The sequence below is a fragment of the Ischnura elegans genome, assembly GCF_921293095.1.
Source record: "Ischnura elegans chromosome 13 unlocalized genomic scaffold, ioIscEleg1.1 SUPER_13_unloc_3, whole genome shotgun sequence".
Taxonomy (NCBI): domain Eukaryota; kingdom Metazoa; phylum Arthropoda; class Insecta; order Odonata; family Coenagrionidae; genus Ischnura; species Ischnura elegans.
The window spans coordinates 5,308,759-5,320,894 of record NW_025791659.1 but is presented as its reverse complement, the minus strand read 5'-3'; positions in this window follow the sequence as shown (position 1 = coordinate 5,320,894).

Below are 12,136 nucleotides of genomic sequence, written 5' to 3'. Positions count from 1 at the left end.
AATAGTCATGGCTCGCTCGCATAGCCATCGCCCACTCACATGGCCGTGTACCGCACGCATATCTTATACCTCCAGATCCAAGCTCAAAACTCGCTTGCATAGCATTGGCTCACATACTAGTATCTCTCTCACTTAGCAGTAGCTCGCACACATATCCTTAACTCGCTCAAAGAGCCATCTATCATTCACATGGTCGGGGACCGCACGAATATTTTACACCCCCAGATACGGGTTCAGGACATGTTCGCAAAACACTGGCTCATATATTAGCAGCTCTCTCCCATAGCCGCAGCTGGTACCTTTGTCTTGCTTGCGTAGCTTATACCCACAGATCCTAGGTCAAGAATCGCTTGCATAGCATTGACTCAAATATTAGTAGCTCTCTGACATATCCGTAGCTCGCTCACATAACATAGCTAGCTACCATAGCCGTACCTCGCTCACAGAGCCATCGCTCACACACATGGCCGTGGCCCGCACGAACCTCTTATACTCCCAAGTACAGGTTCATGACTCGCTTGCATAGCATTCGTCACGTATTCGTAGCTATCTCACATAGTCGTAGCTCGCACACATATCCATAGCTAGCTAACATAGCCGTAGCTCGCTCACATAGCCGTGGCCCGCACGAACATCTTATACCCCAGGTCCACGTTCAAGACTCGCTTGCAAAGCATTGACTCATATATAAGTAGCTCTCTCACGTAGCCGTAGCTCACACACATATCCGTAGCTCGCTCACATATCCATAGCTAGCTAAAATATCCATAGCTAGCTAACATAGCCGCAGCTCGCTCACATAGCCGTGGCCCGCACGAATATCTTATACCCCCAGGTCCACGTTCAAGACTCGCTTGCATAGCATTGACTCATATATAAGTAGCTCGCTCACATATCCATAGCTAGCTAACATAGCCGTAGCTCGCTCACATAGCCGTGTCTCGCGCGCATAGTTTACACCCCCCCTCCAACGTATCCAATAGCCTCCGAATTTTCGGGAGTGCATAGACAGATAGGGAGATGGCTGCTGCAGTTCGCTCTTCCCCCACCACTCTTCTTCCTTCGGGTGCATCGCACGGCTTTACCACATGCAGCTCAGACGATGGTCCCTGCATCGACCCACACCGTCTGCTCCTACCGCCCCCTCCCCCAGGGCCCCCCCTAAAGGATGGAAGTGGGGATGGGGGACAGGAGTACCCCTGGAGGCGAGCGCAGAGAGAGCTATAGGTCATTGCCATCTGTACCACGAGGTCAACACACCGGCCCCCTCCCTCCCTCCCCCCCTACATCGCGACACGCCCACCGCTTATAAAAGAGAGAGAGGGCGGGAAGTTACTCTTCCCACAATGCCTAGCGCGCGCGCTTCCTTCCCCACCCCACCCCACCACAGCTTCCCAGGAGGGTACCTATGCGAACGAAAAATTTTCGCCCCAAGTATGGGAATTTTTTTTCTACCGGGCGCCATTTTTGGCGCTTTCGACTGTCCAATTTGATTCATTTTAGGGGGCGCCATTTTTGGATCCTATCCATCTTCGACTGTCTCATTAGACTAATTTCAGGGCGCCATTTTTAGGTTCTGCAAACAATTGAAATGAGTACGTCAGAGTAACGACTAGAAGGTCGTAGATAAAATTTAGCTCTATTTCAAGCATAAAAATATTACCTCTTATAATACGGTGGGGAAAAGTTATAACAATTTTGATGAAGGCAAAAATATCTGCTTTTTCTTTAACTGCTGCAGTAGACTATTTTCAAGACGCCATTTTTTTGCAAGTACATTTTCAAGAAAGCTAGCTGTGCGTACGTTAGAGTTAGCTTTCAACACGCGCAAAGATAATGTTGCTTAATACTCCTGGATTGAAAACAGAGTTATTTGTAAGATTTGTTGAGTTTTTGAGGGCACAACCATACATAAACTTGAGTGGCAAGTACAGTTTCAAGTAGGAGTGTATTGAGTACTTTATAGTTAACTGTGAACACGCACAAAGGAACTTTTTAATACCTCCTTGTATGACGAAAGATTTATTCGCAATATTTGTCGAGTTTTATAGACCACAAACATACAGAAACTTTTTTGACAAGTACAGTTTCAAGTAGGAGTGCATTGGATACTTCATAGTCAACTCAGAACACGAATGCCGCTTTTTAATAACTCCTCGCATGAAAAAATAATTATTTGTAATATTTGTCAACTTTTTGAGGGCGCAAACATTTGGATACTTATGTGGCATGTGTAGTTTCAAGTAGGATTGCATTGAGTATTTCAAAGTTAACTGTGAACACGCGCAAAGGAACTTTTTAATAACTCCTCGGATAACGAAAGATTTATTCGTAATATTTGTTGAATTTTTGAGGGCACAAACATACATTAACTTGTGTGGCAAGTACAGTTTCAAGTAAGCGAGCATTGAGTACTTCATAATTAACGGTGAAAACGCGCAAAGGTACTTTGTAGTAAGTCCTCGCATAAAAAATTAATTATTTGTGATATTTGTCGACTTTTTTGAGGGTACAAACATAGGAATATTTATGTGGCAAGTACAATTTTAAGTAGGAGTGCATTGGGTATCTGATAATTAACTGTGAACACGCGCAAAGGCACTTTATAATAACTCCTCGTACGACGAAAGGTTTATTCGTTATATTTGTCGAGTTTTTTAGGCCACAAACACACATTAACTCGTGTGGCAAGTACAGTTTCAAGTAGGAGTGCACTGAGTACTTCATAGTTAACTATGAACACGCGCAAAAGAACTTTTTAATGACTCCTTGCACGACAAAAGATTAATTCGTAATATTTGTCGACTTTCGAGGGCACAAACATACGAGAATACTCGCGAACGCCTCGCAGCACTCACAGAACGCTGATATCGGTTCACGGAGGGTACCCAAAGGGTTTACAACCCTGGCTACTCTTCCCGTAAGGGTCAGTGCGCCCTCAAGTCGAATGGAATGGGAGGATGGTGGATTAAAGGAAATATAAAAAGAAGGACGGAGAGGAAAGATTTTTCCCGCGCCGAGACTGGAGTGGGGTACGGCTTTGGAGTGCTGCAGTGCTGCCTCCTGTGACCGGGTCAATAAACGGAGGCGGGAATACGGCACAAGGTCAATAACACGACGACAGCTCCACCTACTCACACCCCGCACTTTTTAAGTCCCGGGTTCTGTGACTGTGGGAGGGGAAGTAAGAGAAGACGGCCGTAGTGGGGAAAGGAAGCTAAGAAATACATGGGACGGGCCCAACCACACACATCTACATTTCACCTCGGGAAGCCTGGCGTGTGGCAGGCGGTGTCTTAACACATTGAGTGCCGGCTGCTAAATTTAAGGCCCTACTGAACAATCCAGCCATTTTTTTTACTATATTCGTACATTTTTTAAAACATTAGCATCAGAAATATATTTATATCGATGTGCATTTCAATAAAAATGGACTTTGCTCTTCTTTATGAATGAGTTGAATAACATTTATTGCTAATTCTTAAATATATAATTTAACAATGAAAACCTACTGTTTTTGAAAAATAAAAAAGTTGCAACATATGACGTATCGCCATAGCATGCATAATAATTTTTGAATACGCTAAATTTGAACTATTTAAAGCATGGAATTCATAAAAAAAGCATTGTTCCAAGCAAAACATTATAAATCCTGGAGGACAAAAAGGGTCACTGCACCCTCAACGAACGGTCCATTGGCCCAAAGAATTTTCACACTAACAATTGTTAATCTTTCTGAAGATTGCCATGGACGTAATATTACGTCTTTCCATTTAATTGACTTTGTATGCGTGAAGGCGTAATATTTCGCCCGTGGTACTTTTCCAGTTTACTGCTTAGTGGTTATGTTACTTCAAAATTCAAATCCTAGATGGAAAAAGAGTTCTTTTAATGCCTTGAGGACGTTAAGTCCTCTGTAGCTACCGGCATCCTCATCTTAGGCCACTTAGTATGAAAATTCTTTGGGCCAATTGGACCGTTCGTTGAGGGTGCAGTGACCCTTTTTGTCATCCAGGATTTATAATGCTTTGCTTGGAACAATGCTTTTTTTATGATTTCCATGCTTTAAATAGTTCAAATTGAGCGTATTAAAAAATTATTATGCATGCTATGGCGATACGTCATATGTTGCAACTTTTTTATTAAAAAAAACAGTAGGTTTTCATTGTTGAATTATATATTTAAAAATTAGCAATAAATGTTATTCAACTCATTCATAAAGAAGAGCAAAGTCCATTTTTATTTAAATGAACATCGATATAAATATATTTTTGATACTAATGTTTTAAAAAATGTACGAAATTAGTAAAAAATGGCTGGATTTTTCATTGGGGCTTTAAATTTAGCAGCCGGCACTAAAAGTGTTAACTATTTGTAAGAAGTTATTTTTACCCGATTATGTTTAGTCGAAAATCGGTTCCAGGTAAAAAAACCATCATTCGTCATATTTTCGGCAACGAACATCGCAGTCCAAATTCCATATATACCCTTAAGCCATTCGGCTTGGAGAGATGACAATTATTTTCGAAAAAATCTCCAGAACAAAATAGAGACGAAAAAAATTTTGTTCTCGTAAATATAACCCGCACAAAGTAATTTACATAATCGTGGTCGTTACCCGTAATCATGTTGTATTAATCCGGTTATCTCCAGTTGAAATTCGATTTATCTTCGATAGATACCCTTTCAAGTCAGAGAAATGATGATTGATTTTGAAAAAAAATCTCCTAGGCAACATATACACAGCCAAATTTAAGTTCGCATCCATATTATAGGCAAATACATGCACACATTTCCAAAAACGTAATCATTACCGGTATCCAAGTTATCTTTACCTAGTTATCTATAGTTGAATTTCGGTACCAAGTAAAACTCACCACTCGTTATCTTCTCGGTAAAAAATATATCTCGGGAGGTCCATCTTTGAAGCCTCTCTTACCCTTAAGCTTCTCGCGTCGGAGATATAATGATAATGTTCGCGTAAATATTACCCATTTAACTAAGTTATTTTTATCCGATTATGTTTAGTCGAAAATCGGTTCCAGGTAAAAACCATCATTCGTCACCATATTTTGGGCACCGAATATCGCAGTCCAACTTCGACGAACACCCTTCAGCGAGTCGGAGAGATGATAATTATATATTTTTTTTTTTCGTCAAATCACAACTCCGAAGCCCATTGGAAGAGCCATCCCGTCTCCTGATTGGTCGGGAGAGATACGAACGTGGGACGAGGGGAAGGAACGCGAGTGGAAGGGGAGGGGGAGGAGTCTATAAGGACTTCCAACTCGTTTTATTTTCGTGCGAGGGAAACAACCTCGCCAGAATGGTTCCCCCTCCGCCCGCCCAGAGGTCAGCTCGAGTCAGTTACCCCAGTGATACACTGAGGGCAGTAGTGTGGGGATAAGGGGTGGGATGGGGAAGCCATAATTTCTATTTTTTTCGCTTATTTTATCCACTTCTTTCCTTTCTCCGAGGTTTTTTTATCCACCATTATCTCACACAAACCATTGATTCGTAAAAGCAACACCTCAAAAACCTCGAAGTTAGTGATTTTCTTCGCTTAGCACAGTCGACTCAAATTTCATAAAAAAATACATCGCAATTTACGTAAAGTTTTACAATTAATGTAGCCTGAATTACGCTATAAATATGTGCTATACATCCTTACCTCTGAATTTATTTGCGTTGCACACATGTACTTAGTCTTTTTTTAAGAAAAACTATAACACATGAAATTAATATCTCTTTTTATCGCTTATTTTATTAACATTTTTCCCTTCTCCGAGGTTTTTTTATCCACCATTATCTCACACAAACCATTGATTCGTAAAAGCAACACCTCAAAAACCTTGAAGTTAGTGATTTTCTTTGCTTAGCACAGTCGACTCAAATTTCATAAAAAAATACATCGCAATTTACGTAAAGTTTTACAATTAATGTAGCCTGAATTACGCTACAAATATGTGCTATACATCCTTACCTCTGAATTTATTTGCGTTGCACACATGTACTTAGTCTTTTTTTTACGAAAAACTATAACAGATGAAATTAATATCTCTTTTTATCGCTTATTTTATTAACATTTTTCCCTTCCCCGAAGTTTTTTTATATCCACCATTATCTCACACAAACCAATGATTCGTTAGAGCAACACCTCGAAAACCTCTCATAAGAGTTTATGATTTTCTCCATGCATGCATGCAAAACGATACATGAAAGTAAAGCATTCAATCTGTACATTTTGCCATGAACGCTCATAGTAATAGTCTCATTTTCTCCGCTTGGAGCCTTTCAATGAACACCTTTTCGATACAAATCATGGAAAAAAACTTAATCTTACGCATAAAAAACATAAAAATACACGAAATTAAGACAGTTCAATCAGTATATTTTGCAATCAGAACATTTTCCCACCTTAGGCATTTTTAATAGGTGATTATTAAGGCCGTTTTACACGGTACACGGAATTGCGCAATCTGATGTATGTGTGAAGGCGCAATCAAAATTGCGTCGCTTAAAGCGGTGAATTGCTAGAACACATGCGAGAATGCGTGGATGCGAGACGGCAAAATAGCCCCTGTTTTAATTTCGTTCATGCATTCGCGCAATTCCACGCCATTTTAGAAATTAATGCAGCTCTAACCTGCGCAATTCACAATCCGTGTACCGTGTAAAACGGCCTTTAAGATATGTTTCCATGAGCTCTGTGCCTCATGCATGCATTGGTAATCTCAGACGATGTAAAACTCCTATCTACTCGTAGATTAACTAGGTCCCTCTGATGCCACGTGGATTGGCATCGCATGGGCACCAATCTGGCCTTTTTCAAATGAGGCAAAAATTGACCATTAATATTTGTCTAAACTGGGATTTCTAAAACCAAATAATTTTAAATAATGAATACAGAAATTGTGGGTAACGAATCGCAATCAATGCTTTTCGTTTTATTTGATCAAGGAAGCTACCCTATTTATTTAATCTACACGCAAATATAAAAGAAGATATCTGTTAAATGAAAAACTTCTCGGGATTCCCAACGGGTGTGGTACTGGGTTAATTCTCCCTAACGTTTCAATGGCTGAGTCTGCCATCGTCTTCAGGGGTTTGCTCTTAATGGTACTTTTTTACAATAACGGAAACCAGTGATATGAATAAATAAATAAATAAATAAGTACCGTAAGAAGTACCATTACAAGTGAACCCCTGAAGACGATGGCAGACTCAGTCATTGAAACGTTAGGGAGAATTAACCCAATACCACACCCGGTGGGAATCCCGAGAAATTTTCCATCAATCTATACGCCGGGAAAACCTAAAATTTTACAGGATATCTGTTTGTCTGTCCGATATGAATTCCCAAACAGCTCAATGAATTACATTCAAATTTGGTGCATAGGTGCATCTCATGCTCCCAGAGGCCGTAGTGCTACTTTTCATTGTGTCCGGTGCGTCCTTCGCATAGTTTTCTCCTGTGACGTAACGATGAGGGGGATCCCCCCAAAAGGCTCAGAGAGATAAAAAAATATGCATCAAAATTTATTCCATATTATTATAGTATTCTACCGATTAAGGTAGGTTTCCATGGAGTACGCAAGAAATAATCTGGGAGCCTCCCTTTACTTCCAGCACTGCCTTCTTTATTTGATGATGAGTCTCTGCAAGGATTTCAGATGTTGACGACCCCGAGGACCTTGCCGACCTCGCTGCCGTGCCCGACACCCGCCCTTTACGGACGGGTCCCGGGCGATGAGGTTTAAGAGGCTCATTTGGTTGTACTCCATGTTTACAGGGATGAGATAGTTGGTAGGGTTTCCCACTTCCATTCCAACAGAGTTTTTCACGTGACACCATCACGTGGACTACCTTTCATCTAGCTTCTAGCCTTCGACGTATCTGGCATCTACCGGGAATAATTTAGAATTAATCCCGTCAGTGCAGCTCTAGGAGCCATAGGACCGCGCAAGCCTTTCCACCGCGACAAGGTTGTAGCCCAAGGGAAAGGATTTATTCCATAAGCATGAAAAAACGTATAATCATATTGGTGATTATTTCAGAATCATAAAATAACAAGGGACTAGGAGTATAAGTTTCCTAACTGTGAGAATACGATGTGGTCAATGGAAATAAAATGGCCTAACGTCTGTTAGGAGCCAAGCGACCAACGGAAAAATCGATGATTAAAGGGTTTCCATAATAAATATTCATAAAATTGGTAACCACCGGAACTTTGTCGCCCATAGGATGCTCGATGGTTAAAACCACGAAAAATTATATTAATATAAGACGTGTAACTAACATATTTTTTCGAGAAATTAATTTTTACAACTAATAAAGCGCTGCAATAGTTTTCTTAAAATGCTGTTTTCATCCAACTTTTCCATGGTTAAATGCTACAATTATACCACATAAAAATAACGTATTTTCGGATGATAGAAAAATTGTAAATAAATTGATAAGTGTTTCAATCAGATATATTTTTTCTTTCGGGGTAAACAGAGGGAGTAGATAGTGTTCAAACAATTTCGTTATTTTACCAATAAATGTGCGTTCTAAAATACGCAAAAGCCACTTTATAATAATAATAATATCGTTTATTTTCGTAGGCACTGCGGCCCATGAGAAAATGTAAGTACAGCTTTCTACAATTCACATTGAGACAGATAAATAAGAGACAAAAAGTAAATAAATAATCGCACTTAGATATGACACACTAATTACAAAATTTAAGGTGCCAAACAAAAGATGTATGAACAAGAAATATGGACATAAGATAGTGAATATAAACAAGAAATATGAACATAAGAAAGTGAATATAAACAAGAAATATGAACATAAGAAAGTGAATATAAACAAAAGAAGTTTAACTTGGGGTTAAGGAGGCATTCTTCAGAAACCCATGTGCGTTATGTTTAAACCTATTGATATTTGTACTGCTTCTTATTTGGGCTGGGAGAGAGTTCCATATTCGTGAGGCGGTTACTATAAATGATTTGTTCATATGAGGCGTGTGATGTTTTGGAATATCACACGCCACATATTTCACACTTTACTGTTACTGTGGAAGGTGAATGTTGTAGACGTAGTAGTTTTCCCTTGGTTTAGTTACAAAGTTCATGAAGTTGACAAAACGGCTAATTTTATGGTGCGCGGAGTCACTTATTTCACCCGCGTGTCTACATTTTTTAATTTTTCACAAAACAAAAATTAAACGAGAATCTTCTATATTATTTCTACGGTAAAGATACTTTCTTCTCAACTTTTACGCAACCAAACTCTACAAATGAGGTACCGAAAGGCACAGAATTTATCTGAGAATATGCGACGGCATATCTTACTTCCTAAATACAGTAGATTCCGGTTAATTGGGACATATCGGGACTTGTGCACTTTGCAACAATTAAGCGGCTGCCCCAATTAGGCGAACTATCCTGTATATCGGCATTAAAAACGTTGAAATGATAGAAAGAAGACTAAAGAATGTCTATAATGCAACATACGTTTATTAATATATTAATTTGATTAATAAATCAGCGATTTTAGTTAATTTATTATAATTTTTAAGAATTATGAAAATTTTGTTAAAATTATTTTTCAATGCCTCGGGCCACGCTGAATGAATGTCTATTACTAAGTCCTAGTAATAAAAAGTCTATTGCGGATAGTATAACAACAAGAGCTTTCAAAATAGGGCAAGAATAGGAACATTTGTGGAAAATAAGAGTAAATCGAAGGGGAAAAATAAAAAAAAAGTATTCTGAAAACAAAAAATTTTAATTTGGTCGCGAGTATAGAGTCTATGCCGCCGACTCATGGCCCAATAAAGCGGCATGCTGTCCCAATTACGCGGAGAATACTCTGGAATACTCCTCTATTGGGATCTGTTCTTCAAGATCTGCCCCAATAAAGCGGCTGCCCCAAGTAACCGGTGGACCCATTGAACGGAATCTACTGTATTGCTGTTGTTTCCTAAAATTGGTTTTTAATAATTAAAAAAAAATTAAGAAAACCGGTAAATATTCCTGACGTTAACGGCGCACAAACTGATACATTTGTTCATTTGCCACAATATCTCGCATTCTTTAAATAACTTTTATCAAAATGCGGCTGATTCCACATTCAAGTCTCCTGTTGATACGTAAGTATGAGTCATCATGTGCGTTCAACAGAGGATAGTGTAATTACTTCCAATGTTGTGTTTAAAGAGGTCCTCTCACCTCAATTTGTACATGAACATTCCAATTAAATTTGTACATAAGACCCTGCCTTTTTTTCTACATTTTAAAATTAGAAACGCGCCTATCCCTCTGTGGACCTGCATTGAAAAGAGCGGGGGAAGCCCGCGTTGGGAGCGGGCGCATCACGCTCGTCGAGAATACAGTTTCGGTTAAAATGACGCATTGTTTATTATTATGGCATGCACTAAAGTCCAGATATAAATTTGCAAAGTATAGCGGCAAATCATTTTGACGCCGAAAGTTTTTTTCGATCCAGGCTACGCCCTTGATAATCAGCTCCTTTTCGTGTTTTTACAACGGGTCAGTGACCTTCTTATCTAGATTTACAACCGAGGCTTCCACCCGTTTCCCTAGAAATATGGATATCGATTGTTTCTTCGAGGGAGCGCGTTATCGTCCCAAGACCAACACGAGGCTGCAATTACGTCGGCAGTAAAAATAAGTTGTAATGCCATACGACAATCGTGGCGCTATAAAAACTCTGCCAAGGCCGTAGCCAGGGTGGGGGGTATCAAGGGGGAATGATCCCCCCCGAAATGAAAAAATTAAATAGATACTTTATGCTCGCTTGGTGCTCACACGACGATATTATATAGCGGCGCAGGGACATCTAGCAGTCCAATGCGACTCAAGTCAATAGTTATCCAAGCGAATTTGTAGCTGCAGTGTGTGTAGTTGTAGTGCAGTGTGTGTAGTAATAGTGCTGTGAATTAGTAGAGAGGTGAGTGACTTATGAGCCTCCTGAGGGACCGCAGAATTGACATCGACACCGAGGAGTCAATTAATTTGTTCGCTGCAATGAAAGCTAGACGGCTAAATTCAATTTTATAATAATATTTTTATGTTTTCCTTTAAGGGTTTATAATAAATATGTATATTTAAAGGTACACGCTATTTTATTTTTCTTATAAAAATAATTTTATGTTTGTCTACTATTCCATAACCCCCCCCGAAAATGTTTTCTGGCTACGGCCTTGCACTCTGCAGTTCGTCGACGTCTACAATCGGATCAACTTTATTTGTAACTGGAGCCGAGAAGAGTTATTCAGTTCACTACTTAGTGAAGTACACGAATATTACAAAAGAGGATCCTAAAAAAGGACTCTAAATGTGTTGTCACCCGCCGTGCATTTAAAAGTGTTTACAAAAGTCGCCACTCGCGTCGCTGACGGACAAATTGATCCGAGATACACGTGGAAATAAGGTATAATGTTTTTTTTTAATAATAATTTATTTATTACAATGATAAAAATTGTTTAAATAATACATTTGATAGTTAAAAAGTTTTTCAAACAATAGTTCCATACCTATAAAATAATAACCATTCGTTAACATCCATTCAAATAAGTAGTCACATTGCATAGCATTTTACAAAATTTTTGAAAATGTTACAAAATATAAAATATTATCTGAAAATATGATATTTTCATTATATAATTCAATTCAGTTAAGTATATCTTCCAATAAAACATGTAAGTTCTCTAAATATTTACATTTGAATGAAGACTACATTATTTTTGCATTTTAATGGTCCTGCTAAGCATTAACCTTATCAGAAGGTTCCATTATTATCTTTACTCTTACAAAACATTTATTAAGTTTTTACACACATTAATAATAATAATGATAATATAATTATAATAATGGAAAATGAAAATTACAAATTATACTGGGACAACACAATTTACACAGACAAACCTGTTCAGCATAACAGACCGGACATAATCTGGATTAAAAAAAAGAAAAGCAGACCTTTATAATTGAAATAGCAGTTCCGGCTGACCACAACCTTAAGAAGAAATACGAGGAAAAGAAACAAAAATATCAAGACCTCGCAAGGCAAATAAAAACTATCTGGAAACAGGACGTGGTCACCATCATCCCCATAGTAATCTCAT